The sequence below is a fragment of the Musca domestica genome, unplaced genomic scaffold, assembly GCF_030504385.1.
Source record: "Musca domestica strain aabys unplaced genomic scaffold, Musca_domestica.polishedcontigs.V.1.1 24, whole genome shotgun sequence".
Classification (NCBI taxonomy): domain Eukaryota; kingdom Metazoa; phylum Arthropoda; class Insecta; order Diptera; family Muscidae; genus Musca; species Musca domestica.
The window spans coordinates 4,008,958-4,023,709 of NW_026712272.1; the positions used below are offsets into that span (position 1 = coordinate 4,008,958).

The window sequence follows — 14,752 nt, forward strand, 5'->3', positions numbered from 1 at the left end:
TTTTTGTTGATGAAAAATCCTGACGTAGGAGAATTGGAGGTGTGGCCTAATTTCTGTGGCCTCTCGCAAAATAAATTATATATTTTATTTGCATGTTAATTACAGATTCCCATTAATATAAATATCCTTTGTAAATATAATTTTGTATTCCCTCGTCTTTTTTTTTTGCATATTCTCTTTCATAAATGTTTGAACTTTTTTGTTGTTGTTATCTCATTGCCTTCTGCTATTTAATTGTAATTGCGTCAATAATTAGAAGTAATTAAAATGATTTTATTATCTTTAATTTTGTAACATACTGCCTTAATTGGATCAATAGAAGCTTGCTATTTACATATATATGTATATACGCAAATATGGGTGTGTGTGTAGGTGTATGTAATTAGAATGGTATGTTGTACTAAGATAAATAGGATTATTGAAAAAAAAAAAAAAAAAAACACAACAAACAGCAATCATAATAACGATAATGTAATTTTGCAAATGATTATTGCAAAACACATAATTATCGATGCTAATTTAATGGTTGCAGGGTAATTCAGGTGAATAAAGAACCAAGAGTTTTTAATGGGAAATTAAACTAGACAAAGATGGAAGGGGGTGTCTTCACTCAGAAAATTCCAATGGTCCTTGAAAAAATATTCTTTAAAAAATTCACGTTTCTCGGTCTTGTGGCGCTTGAAAAAATATTCTTTAAAAACCCACTTTTCTTAATCTTTTGGTCCTTGAAAAAATATTCTTTAAAAAATCCTTAAAAAACTATTCTTTAAAAAAATCCACTTTTCTTGGTCTTTTAGTCCTTGAAAAAATATTCTTTAAAAAACCACGTTTCTTTGGTCCTTATAAAATATTCTTAAAAAACACGTTTCTTTGGTCCTTGAAAAAAAATTCTTTTAAATATCCACGTTTCTTGGTCTTTTGGTCCTTTGAAAAAAATATTCTTTAAAATATCCACGTTTCTTGGTCTTTTGGTGCTTGAAAAAAATATTCTTTTAAAAAATCCACGTTTCTTGGTCTTTTGGTGCTTGAAAAAAATATTCTTTTAAAAAATCCACGTTTCTTGGTCTTTTGGTCATTGAAAAAATATTCTTTAAAAAATCGACGTTTCTTGGTCTTTTGGTCCTTGAAAAAATATTCTTTAAAAAATCAACGTTTCTTGGTCTTTTGGTCCTTTGAAAAAATATTCTTTAAAAAATCCATGTTTCCTGGTCTTTTGGATCCTTGAAAAAAAAATCTTTAAAAAATCCACGTTTATTTGGACCTTGAAAAAAAAATTAAAATATCCACGTTTCTTGGTCTTTTGGTGCTTGAAAAAAATATTCTTTTAAAAAATCCACGTTTCTTGGTTTTTGGTCCTTGAAAAAATATTCTTTAAAAAAACAACGTTTCTTTGGTCCTTATAAAATATTCTTAAAAAACACGTTTCTTTGGTCCTTGAAAAAAAATTCTTTTAAATATCCACGTTTCTTGGTCTTTTGGTCCTTTGAAAAAAATATTCTTTAAAAAATCGACGTTTCTTGGTCTTTTGGTCCTTGAAAAAATATTCTTTAAAAAATCAACGTTTCTTGGTCTTTTGGTCCTTTGAAAAAATATTCTTTAAAAAATCCATGTTTCCTGGTCTTTTGGATCCTTGAAAAAAAAATCTTTAAAAAATCCACGTTTATTTGGACCTTGAAAAAAAAATTAAAATATCCACGTTTCTTGGTCTTTTGGTGCTTGAAAAAAATATTCTTTTAAAAAATCCACGTTTCTTGGTTTTTGGTCCTTGAAAAAATATTCTTTAAAAAAACAACGTTTCTTTGGTCCTTATAAAATATTCTTAAAAAACACGTTTCTTTGGTCCTTGAAAAAAAATTCTTTTAAATATCCACGTTTCTTGGTCTTTTGGTCCTTTGAAAAAAATATTCTTTAAAATATCCACGTTTCTTGGTCTTTTGGTGCTTGAAAAAAATATTCTTTTAAAAAATCCACGTTTCTTGGTCTTTTGGTCATTGAAAAAATATTCTTTAAAAAATCGAAGTTTCTTGGTCTTTTGGTCCTTGAAAAAATATTCTTTAAAAAATCAACGTTTCCTGGTCTTTTGGTCCTTGAAAAAATATTCTTTAAAAAATCCACGTTTCTTGGTATTTTGGTCCTTGAAAAAATATTCTTTAAAAAATCCACGTTTCTTGGTTTTTGGTCCTTGAAAAAATATTCTTTAAAAAAACAACGTTTCTTGGTCTTGGTCCTTGAAAAATATTCTTTAAAAATTCCACGTTTGTTTGGTTCTTGAAAAAATATTCTTTAAAAATTCCACGTTTGTTTGGTTCTTGAAAAAATATTCTTTAAAAATTCCACGTTTGTTTGGTTCTTGAAAAAATATTCTTTAAAAATTCCACGTTTGTTTGGTTCTTGAAAAAATATTCTTTAAAAAATCCACGTTTGCAAGTCCTTGAAAAAATATTCTTTAAAAAATCCACGTTTATTTGGTTCTTAAAAAAAATTCTTTAAAAAATCCACATTTATTTGGTCCTTTGAAAAAAATATTCTTTAAAAGATCCACATTTATTTGGTCCTTTGAAAAATTATTCTTCAAAAAATCCACGTTTATTTCATCCTTCAAAAAATATCCACGTTTTTTTAATCCTTGAAAAAATATTCTTAAAAAAATCCAGGTCTTTTTACTCATTGAAAAAACATTGTTTAAAAAATCCAGGTCTTTTAACTCATTGAAAAAATTATATTCAAGAAATCCAGGTCTGTTTACTCATTGAAAAAATATTTTTTAAAAACTCAACGTTTATTTGGTCCTTTGAAAAAATATTTTTTAAAAACTCAACGTTTATTTGGTCCTTTGAAAAGATATTTTTAAGAAAATCCAAGTTTAGTTGGTCCATGAAAAAATATTTTTAAGAAAAACCACTTTTATTTCATCTTTTAAAAAATATCCACGTTTATTTAATCCTTAAAAATATGCTTAAAAAATCCAGGTCTTTCTACTCATTGAAAAAATATTTTTTTAAAAAATCCAGGACTTTTTATTCATTGAAAAAATATTTTTTTAAAAAATCCACGTTTATTTGGTCCTTTGAAAAAATATTTTTTTAAAAATTCCACTTTTTTTGGTCCTTTGAAAAAATATTTTTTAAAAAAATCCACGTTTATTTGGTCCTTTGAAAAAATATTTTTTAAAAAAATCCACGTTTATTTGGTCCTTTGAAAAAATATTTTTTTAAAAATTCCACTTTTTTTGGTCCTTTGAAAAAATATTTTTTTAAAAAAATTAACGTTTATTTGGTCCTTTGAAAAAATATTTTTTAAAAAAATCCACGTTTATTTGGTCCTTTGAAAAAATATTTTTTAAAAAATCCACGTTTATTTGTTCCTTTGAAAAAATATTCTTTAAAAAATCCACGTTTATTTGGTCCTTTGAAAAAATATTCTTTAAAAAATCCACGTTTATTTGGTCCTTGAAAAAATATCCTTTTAAAATCCACGTCTCTTGGTCTTTTGGTCCTTGAACAAATATTCTTTAAAAAATCCACGTGTATTTCGTCTTTCAAAAAATATCCACGTTTATTTAATCCTTGAAAAAATATTCTTAAAAAATCCAAAAAATATTTTTTTAAAAAATCCACGTTTATTTGGTCCTTTGAAAAAATATATTTTTTAAAAGCCACGTTTACTTATCCCTTGAAAAAATATTCTTTAAAAACCCGACGTTTATTTAGTTCTTGAATAAAATATTCTTTAAAATCCAAGTTTATTTCATCATTTAAAAAAATATTCTTTAAAAAATCCACGTTTATTTGGGTTCATGGAAAAATAATTTTTAAAAAGTCTATGTTCTTCTGCTCCTTTAAAAAAAAAAAACATTATTTAAGAAATCCATGTCATTTGGGTGCTTGAAAAAAATATTCCTTAAAAGGCATACTGCCTTTTGGCCCTGCAAAAAATTATTTTAAAAAAATCTACGTTCTTCGCTTCTTACAAAAATATTCTAGAAATAAAGATTTTATAAAAAATCTACGTCCTTGTATTCCTTGAAAAACTTTAACTTAAAGAATCCACATTTCTTGGGCTCCTTGAAAAAATATTCTTTAAAAAATCCACGTCCTTTGGGTCCTTGAAAAAATAATCTCTAACAGCCAATTAAAAAAATTCTGTGAACACTGTGCCTCTCTCTCTCTCTGTCTTCCACTCTTTTTTTATATACTTTAATCATTCTCTAGGTGCTAAAATTAATACGCCACAAAAACGAATATTCGTTTAATTAAATCTAGCAAAACTCAAAATTTATTTAACACCCTTCTAATAACCGAAATTCCTGCATTCAAAACATTTTCGTTTTCTAAATCCAATTTGTTGACTTTTTTCCCTGTCAAAGTTTATAATTTTATCTTGATTTTATTAAAAAAACAGAACTTAAAAAATACATAAAAACAAATTTCATTAAAAAAAAAAAACAAAAAAAAAATAGAAAAAAGTTTGCATCAATTTAGAGTTTGGGGTTTCTCTACTATCATTGGTTAGGATTTTTGTTGTTGTTATGACCAGCATATTTGTTTTGCCCTTCCGTTTTTTTAATCGCAATCTTTTTTTCTATGGCAATTCACACTCGTCCGCCACTCGTAGGTGCTGTTGCTGCAAAATCCAATAAAAGTTTTTCTATTAACAAAAAGTTGCGTTGTAATAATAAACGGGGTATGTCAAAAACATTTTTTTTTTCGAAAGGTTATAGAGGTTCATGAGACAGAGGTGGGATTAAACAATAAATATATAATTTTGATGGCTTTCAGGGATATTTTAACAAATCATTTTTCAATAGAAACTTAAAGGACAAAAGCAGTCTACATGGATGAGATTTCCAAAATTTTGTAAAATAGAGTTTCTATTTTTCCGAAAATATGAAATAAATCAAACACCTCTCATTTTTTTATTGTATATTAATATATTTTAATATTGTATATTAATTTTTGATACTATTCATATAATAGCATTGCTGCGTATGAGTAACGGATCAACTACAATAATTATCATACGCCACATCTCCCTTTATTGATATTAGTCATACGCCCTTTTAATAAAATCAATGGAACTCAAATATAATGAGACTCATAACCCCCAGCAATTTAACAGTTAACTCTAATTTACAATTTCTACACTCACTGAAGGCCCAGTTCATAAAAATATAAAAAATCATGTTCTAATTCAAAATTGGTTACCTATCTCACTAAACTTGATGTAGACACAATTCCCTTCACAAGACACCACCCAGTCTTGATGCCTTTAAAAAATCGAAATAAAATGCCCCTTCCCTACTTCCTCATTAGCTTCCCTTGTTGTCTTCTTCTCCGGTCCTCTAGTTTTTCAATTTATGAAAGTCATTTCCCAAGTTTACGACGCTTCTCGCAGCTTCTTAGAGCCTCAGTGTTTTTCAATAATATTGCGATTATCGATATTCGATTAAAAAGTTTCAAGTTTTAACGCTTTTTTTTGTCTTAGATTACCATTTTCCAAATGGCCTTCATGACTTTTATCATCTGTTGGCCGCTTTGTGGAAAGATGACCTTTTCCAAAGAGGAAAAAAACAATAAAAACCAAAAGTTTTTTTTTCTCAATGGCCATAAACTTTTCCAGCTTACGCCTTGACATGAGTAGAGATAATGGCCTATTTTCGTTTTTAATTTTTTCCCTCTTTTTTCTGTTTTGGTATTCTTGATGATGGAGTTGTAAAAATTGTTTTTTCACTTTCGTTTTTTTTATCGATATTTAAGTTTTGATGAGTTTTTCACATTGATGTCCATTTGATGTAACGGAATTTATGTTTCATTTGGTTTATGGGAATTTTGGATTTTTATGAACTTATCGCCACTTTTGAAAAACGGGAAAATGTGATAGAGATAAACAAGGCAGGGTGAGAAAGGTTAGAAGGAGGGGAGGGAAAAAGTTGAAATATTTAAAAAAAAATAAAGAAGAATATTATGCGTATGCCTTATATTAATATCCTTTACAAATATAAATATTCATACGCCATAGAGCACAACAATAATATTACTCAAACGCCAACGTGGTTTTTTTATGCAGGAATTAATGGACCACAAACGTCGATTTTTTCAAGGGCATAATATATGTGGATTGTACATTGTTTTTTTAAAGAAAATTGTTCGAAGGACTCAAAGGACGAGGACTTTTTAAACATTATTTTGTCTAGTACCCAAAGGACGTGGATTTTTTAAAGAATATTTTTTCAAGGACCCAAAGGACGTGGAATTTTTAAAGAATATTTTTTCAACGACCCAAAGGACGTGGAATTTTTAAAGAATATTTTTTCAAGGACCCAAAGGACGTGGAATTTTTAAAGAATATTTTTCCAACGACCCAAAGGACGTGGAATTTTCAAAGAATATTTTTTCAACGACCCAAAGGACGTGGAATTTTTAAAGAATATTTTTTCAAGGACCCAAAGGACGTGGAATTTTTAAAGAATATTTTTTCAAGGACCCAAAGGACGTGGAAGTTTTAAAGAATATTTTTTCAAGGACCCAAAGGACGTGGAATTTTTAAAGAATATTTTTTCAAGGACCCAAAGGACGTGGAATTTTTAAAAAATATTTTTTCAAGGACCCAAAGGACGTGGAATTTTTTAAAAAATATTTTTTCAAGTACCCAAAGGACGTGGATTTTTTAAAGAATATTTTTTCAAGGAATATTTAATATATTATTAAAGAATATTCTTTTAAGGCCACATAGGAAGTGGTTTTTAACAGATCTATTTTCTAGGATCCAAAAGACGTAGATTTAAAAAATATCTTTTCCAGGACAATTAGGACGTAGACTTTTAAAGATTTTTTTTAAAAAAGCTTTAAAATTATATTTTTAAAAAACCTTTGGGTCCGTAAAAAATATTCTTTAAAAGTCTACGTCCTAGTTGTCCTGGCAAAACTAATCTTTAAATCTAGGGGTTTGGATTTTTTTTAAATAGTATATTTTCAAGAATCCAAAAGACATAGATTCCTTAAGACATAATTTTTCTAGGACATGTTTTTTTTTTTTTTTTTTTTTTTTGGAGAATAATTTTTAAAGGGCAGGGATTTTTTAATAAAAATTTTTCACGAACCAACAAAAGTGGATTTTTTACAGAATATTTTTCGACGACCAAAATGGATTGTATGTGGACTTTTTAGGAGGACTTTTCAAAAATATTTTTTTTAAGGACCCAGGGAGCTGAATTTTTAAAATCATTTTTGATTTTTTTTAAGAATATTGTTTTTGGACCTGAAGGACGTGTATTTTTTAAGAATATTTTTTCAAAGACTTTTTAAAAAATTTAACGATTGAGATCTTCTTTACGCTAAAGAGGACCGTGAGGTCTTCTATTTGCTAAAGGGGATGTTGAGGTCTTTTCTTCGCTATAGAGGACCTTTGTGTCTTCTATTTGCTCTAATTGATTTTGAGCTCTTATACTCGCTATAGATGACCTTTAGGTCTTGTATTTCCTATAGAAGACCTTGGCGTCTTATATTGTCTGCAGAAGACCTTGAAGTCGTGGATTTTTTAAAGATATTATGATTGAGGTCTTCTTTTCGTTATAGAGGACCGTGAGGTCTTCTAATTGCTATAGGGGATCTTAAGGTCTTCTATTCACTGTAGAGGACCTTGGTGTCTTCTATTTGCTCTAAAGGACCTTGAGCTCTTATACTCGCTATAGATGACCTTGAGGTCTTGTATTTCCTATAGAAGACTTTGGTGTCTTATATTTTCTGCAGAAGACCTTGAGGTCTTCCAATCGACATAGAAGACCTTGAAGTCTTCTAATCGTTATAGAAGACTTTGAGGTCTTCAATCCGACATAGAATACCTTGAGTTCTTCTATTCACCCTAGAAGATCTTGAGGTCCTATAGAAGACTTCTAGGTCTTTTATTACCTATAGAAGACCATGAGGTCTTCTATTTCCTGTAGAAGACCTTGACGTCTTCTATTTCCTATAGAAGACCTTGAGGTCTTTTATTCGATTTGAGGTCTTCTATTGGCCATAGAAGACCTTGAGATAATATATTTCCTAAAGAAGACATTGAGGCCTTCTATTTGCTATAGAAGACCTTGAGATTTTCTATTTTATCATAGAAGAGCTTAAGGTCTTCTTTTTGCTATAGATGGCCTAGAGGCATTTTATATTCTACAGAGAGACTTGAGTTCTTTCATTTACCATAGAAGACCTTGAGAGTGGAAATTTTTCTTCTTTGCCCCATTACTTTTTCTTCAAACTTCTATGAATTCTTCTATGAAAATCTTCTCATTTCTCTTATTTCCTTAAGCATTACTAATTCAATCCATGGTAACATTCCATGTTACCATGTTTGCTGTTCAAGGATAATATCTACATGGAATTTTATATTGCCATGTTGTATCCTGTTTTCTGTGATTAAGATATAAATGCTGTAATAGAACTCAAATTCTCTGCGATAGATAAATGAATGCAATTCTGCGTACTAATTAATTACGAGCTGTGGAGGTAAGACAGATAGGTGGCGTATGATTATTATTAATTGTGGTACACACACACATTGCGTATGAGTTATATTATCTGTTGGATGTAAATGGAAAATATGCGTACTCTTTCAGGTGTTGTCAGGGTGAGAGGGAAAGAACACATACATGGCAATAAATTATATAATTTAAAGGAAACTAATATAGGTGGCGTATGATTATTATTAATATAACCTACTCATACCACGTATACATAATATTATATCTCCTTGCCGAAATAATAATCATACGCTCGAGGGGCTTTTTCATTACAATGCTGTAACTTTCAAAATTTTATTTGCTTCTCTTTTGCTAGACATTGTATATTTTCTCTCCCTCTCTCTCTCCCTCTCTCTCTCTCTATCTCATTGTACCATTGTTCCCACCGTTAATGAACTTCTGCCATCATAACTGCTAGTTAAATTCCAGCTCAGCAAGTAATGATTTAGAAAATTAATTACTAGAAAATATTTTCAAGCTTTAGGTGAAATTTGTCCTACAAAATTAAAAATGGTAGTGCTGCATGGAAAGAAATAAAGATGCGAAAGCAGATGCAGATGAAGAAGAAGACGTTTCTTATTCTATTCTGGCAAGGCAGTAGCGATGACAGCTTCATTACAAAGTGTCTTGGTTTTTGGGTGTGGGAGGAGTAATTGTAAGTGGGAGAAGGAATAGTCTATTACAAGTGGCTGAAATAGTTTTTACTCTTAATTACTCAAGAGTCGCAACGAAAGAGAGTCAGTCAGAGAGGAGGGGAGGAGGAGATTTTATGATAATTTTTATATACCAACAGCAATGAATACCCTCTGCCTCTCCTCTCATCCTCCACAGTCACCATAACAGATATAGACATCTGCAAATCGTTCCCCCTCCAAAGTAAAGATGTACGCATCGACACTACCACCACCAAACATTTGCCTTGTAATGTTGATGTAAAATATCAAAAATTAATAAGACACTGTTTCGAAACTTATATTTACTTATAAAATATTTGCTTTTGTAATGTTTCATATTTGCTCTGGCATTCATTCGTATACATCTTACCATGGAAGTGTTTGTCTGTTTGCCATGGAAGCCATGGAAGCCAGCAAATGGAGGCGAAGCATCAAAAGTAACTGCCAGGGAAAATATAATTGGTACGAGAGAGAGTATGACATTTAGTAAATATACTATGTAGTTATCCATTAGCGCCCGAGTGACATTTGCTTTATTAATTTTAATTACCGAGAGCATACAATTAAGTGACGGACTTGCGAAGACAAGTGGAATGGAAAGTTCGAGGAAAAATACAAAGAAGGAGATATTTCCTTTCGTTATGATTTTTTTTAAGATTGGTGCCATTAAGGATTCTTGGAAAAATTTTATAAAAGGATTTTAATAAAAGGATATGGTAGACGAAAGTGTCCTTTATAAGTCCATGGAGATGCCAAGTCGTTAATTAAGTCTATATACACTTACTGTCTTCGCTGCACCTCATTTACCTACCGACTCGCTGGCATGTCTTTAAATCTTCTATCCATAACTCTCTCACCTGACATCAGTTCGTTTTTCTATAGACTCCCTGGTCTACCTTTGGATCGCCTATCCGTAGATCCCCTAGGCCGACATAACACATCTCACCATACCTTGATAGGTTTCACTTCATCTATATATACTTCCAGGCCTGGGAACTCACTACACTTATATTGGCCCGTCTATATACAGACCCTTTGGCATGGTCTAGCATGCATTTATATCGTCAAACTCTCAGACGCTATGGACTTCAAGTCTAGTCTATTAAAAAAATTCCCAGGTCACAAAGGCTGTCAGTCGAGTTTACATATCTCTCCATACCTCGTCAGATTTCAGATCTCGGGCGCGACTTTGTATGTCTGAGAAGACTTCTTCGTCAGCTCATCTATTGTGGGAGACTCCTACGTCCTTCGTCAGCTCTAGGGAACTCCCTGACCCATCGTCAACACCCCTATGGAAGAACGTTTTCTCACCCACGCCTATGTAATAAGAGTCCTTGAGTCTATAATGACCAGCCCCTACCCGTAGGCTTGTCTTTCTGAAGGTTCCCCTGTTACGTCAGCCCCTAGAAGAGTCAGTGCGTCGACCTGGAACTGAGTCCCGTCCTCTTTTCAACACGACTCATTGACTATTAAGAGAATATATAAGAATTCCCTGATCTAGCATTCTGTCCATAAAAAATCCCATAGTCTGGTCCTATGTCAAAACTACCAGACAGGTCAACTCCTCTGTGAGTACCTCCTGATTAGGCAGCTCCTCTTTAGAGTTTCCCTAACCAGTGGAGGCAGTGACTGAGGACTCCCCGACCTGTCAGCTTTGGTATGAATATTTTTTGTTCAGTCAGCTTCGTCGGGGAAAAGAGTCTAAATAGATAATGGACTGTTAGATAATCTGCTAGGAACCCCTGACTCTTTAGCTCTTCTAGTGAGACTCTTTGACCAGCCATCTACCCTATAGGGACCCCCTAAAAATCAGCTCCTTTTTAAGGACAGTCTTACCACTCAACACCTCCATAAGGACTCCCAAACTAGTCAGCTTTTCTATAAGGACTTTTTGTCCGGTCAGCTCCAGGAGGCCAGAGAGTTTACTTAGCCCAACTCTAGTCTTGGGAGTCTATATAGGCGAATTGGAACCCAGGGAGCCTATTTGGATTTCAGTGAGTCTATATTGGCAAGCTGGAGTCCAGGGAGTCTATATTGGCGGGCTGAAGTTCAGTGAGTGTATATAGGCGGGCTGGAGTTCAGTGAGTGTATATAGGCTACCAGGACTATATAGATTAACTTTAGGTCCAAGGAGTCGTCTTTATTGGCAAACTTGAGTTCAGAGAGTCTTTATAGGCTACTTGGATTACAGAGGGTCTTTATAGGCTAGCGTGAGCCCAGTTAGTCTGTATAGGCTTGGTAGAGTCATGGGAGTTTATTGTGGCCAGATGAGAGTCTATATAGGCTGACTCTCTTAAAATCGGGTACTCTATAAAGACTCCCTGATTCGTCAACTCCTCTCTAATGGCCACCTTGCCATACAGTTCTTCTTAAGACCGAAAATTTGGATTTAGCTCTCCTCACAAATTGCTTAACACTTTATGAAAAATAACAGCAAAAATAAAACAAAAAATGTTGTTATTAGAAAAGGAAAAAATTACAAACAACTCAATAAAAAAACCCCAAAAACTTGCAGCTGTATATCAAGCAAATAAACTGATTTGGACCTTTGTAAACATTGAAGTCCCATGGGGCGGAAAAATGAGCAACCAGAAAACAAGGTTATCCCGCTTTTCCGTTGAGCCCGAAAATGAAACACTCATTTTCCAAATAGTACAGCAAATAAAAAATGGGTTGCTGAAATGTTTTCATTTTGTGTTTTTTTTTTCTTGACACGCTTTCTATTACTGGGCAAGATTCCGCTTTTGCCCTTTTGACTTGTTTTCCTTTTGCGCATTTTTCACACATGAATTTTCTTGTGACTTGGTTCGCTTTCCAATTCGAGATGATTTCATTTGAATCCACAACCAAAGCAAATTTCGTTTTTCATTGTTTTTTCGATTTTATATCTGCCTTTTTTTGGGGGGTTTTAACACAACATGTTTACTTGGCGTAACTGATTGTCATTCGATTTGTCACTCAGTTGGTTGGGTTTTTCCCCCCTTTTTATAGCTCTCTTTTTGTCGGTATTTTTGCTATGCTTTGTTGTTGTTGTTATTGTTATTGCTCTACCATAACAAATGTTAAATGTGCTATAGTGTCTGACAGTTGTTGATAAATTTCAATTATAAACATTCAATATCCTTCAGTGTCCCAGTGCTCTGGCTAGTTTTCCCTCTGCCCTTCCTTCCCCCTTCCCTTAGCTATTTTCAATGGTTTTTTGTGGGTTATTGTTTTGTTGTTGGTATTCGTTTCTTTTTTTTTTTTGGTTTTTATTTAGAATCTCTCTTCGTTCCCTTCCCTTCCCTTCGTACAAATGTCACAAAACTTTCATTATCTTGTCCTTCGGATTTGCATGAATTCATAAAGTGACAGAAATTGAAGTGGAAATATAGATTAGGGGTTAGTTTTTCAAATTCGTTGGCGAAATGCAGATGCGATTTGAAAAGATTTAAAAGAAAATTTCTAGAAATATTTAAATTTTTTTTTGGAAAATGATTTGAAAGCATTTTTTGTGGGGACGTATGATTTATGGCAATACTTATACGCCACTGACCTTATGTACATGAGAAGGGTAATAACGTAGAATCGATAATATTTATGTTGTGAGATAAGAGATTATGTCCATGCCACCAAAAAAGGAAGGACCTTTAAGGACGATTTGAAGTACAGGGAAAGCCTTAGTATTGACGAGATTCTCCAAGGGCGATCTGATAGCTGCTGGGTCTAAATAGAGAACCGGATAAGCCATCCAGTCATATAGTCTGTATAAATACCTTGGAGAGTCATCCAAATCATTTTTTTTTTTTTTTTTTTTTTGGAATATCGAAAAATTTTCAGTACAGACGACCTGATAGCTGCTGGGTCTAAATAGAGAACCTGATAAACCATCCAGTCCTATAATCTGCTCTGGAGAGCCATCTAAATTATCTCTCAAAAGAATCCCTGTCCGGCCAGGCAGACACTCTGTCTAAAGTCTCACTGGCCAACCAGCCCGTCTGTCTAAAGATCCTTTGACCAGCTGGTCAGCTTGCTAATAAAGACTCCCTGGCCAGCCTGCTGCCAATTCGGCAAGTTTTATCCTAGAAGAGCGTTCCTTCTTTTCCCTCCAATTCCATCACCGACCTTATAAAGCTGGGAGGGGAATAATTTTGAATGGAGAATAATGATGTTGTAAGAAAATAGAATTTATAGGATATGCCAAAAGGAAGAACCTTTAAGGACGATTTGGAATATCGAAAAATTTTCAGTACAGACATAATTCTCCGAGGGCGATCTGATAGCTGCTGGGTCCAAATAGAGAATCTTATAAACCATCCAGACATATAGTCTTTATAAAGACTCTGGAGAGCCATCCAAATCATCTGCCTAAAGACTCACTAGCCGACCAGGCCCCTTGATCCGCTGGTCAACTAGCATATAAAAGCTCCGTGGACAGTCAGCTGCCTGGCCACCAGCTCGACCGTCTAAAGACTGCTTAACTAGCTGGGTAGCTTGCCTATAAAGACTCCTTGGCCAGCCAGCTGCCTGGCCACCAATTCGCCAAGTTTTATCCTACAACTTGCCTATAAAGACCATTTAGAAGAGCTTCACTTCTTTTCCCTCCATGTCCGCCACTGACCTTATTAAGCTGGGAGAGGATAATTAGGTAAGGGGAATATTGATGTGGTCAGAAAGTAGAATGTATGCACCATGCCGAAAAGGCTTCAGACGAGATTCTCCAAGGGCGATCTGATAGCTGCTGGGTCCAAATAGAGAATCTTATAAACCATCCAGACATATAGTCTATATAAAGACACTGGAGATCCATTCAAATCATCTTCCTAAAGACTTCCTGTCCGGCCAAGCAGACACTCTGTCTAAAGACTCAGTGGCCAAGCAGCTCGACCGTCTAAACACCTTTTGACCAGCCGGCCAGCATGCCAATAAAGACTACTTGGCCAGCCAGCTGCCTAGCCACCAATTTGTCAAGTTTTATCCTACAATTCCCTCCATGTACGCCACTGACCCAATAAAGCTGGGAGGGAAATAGCTTGGAATGGAGAATATTGATGTTGTGAGAATGTATACACCATGCCAAAAGGAAGGACCTTTAAAGACGATTTGGAATATCGGAAAAGCTTCAGAACAGATGAGATTCTCCAAGGGCGATCTGATAGCTGCTGGGTCTAAATAGGGAACCTGATAAACCATCCGGAAATATAGTTTTTATAAAGGCTCTGGAGAGCCTTCAAAAACATCTGCCTAAAGACTCCTTAGCCAGCCAGCTGCCTGACCACCAATTCGTCAAGCTTTATCCTACAACTGGTCTACAAAGACCCCATTAGAAGAGCTGCCAAAAGGAAGGACCTTTAAAGACGATTTGGAATATAGGAAAAGCTTCAGAATAGACAAAATTCTCCAAGGGCGATCTGAGAGCTGACCTTGACCAGCTTGCATACAAAGACTCCTTGACTTGGCCACCAGCTCGCCCGTCAAGAAACCCCTTGGCAAACTGGTCAGCTAACGTATAAAGAATCCTTGGCCAGCCAACTGCCTGGTCATCAGTTCGTCCGTCCAAAGACCCCTTGAGTAGCTGCCTGGCCACCAG

The 14,752-nt window shown here is 33.6% G+C and overlaps 1 protein-coding gene across 2 annotated transcripts in view; it reads right to left on the minus strand.

Moving 5' to 3' along the window:
* LOC101888520 (low-density lipoprotein receptor) overlaps positions 1–14,752 on the minus strand; it is a 473,897-nt gene that overhangs the window by 99,326 nt on the left and 359,819 nt on the right. The gene's annotated exons all lie outside the window — the stretch shown is intronic.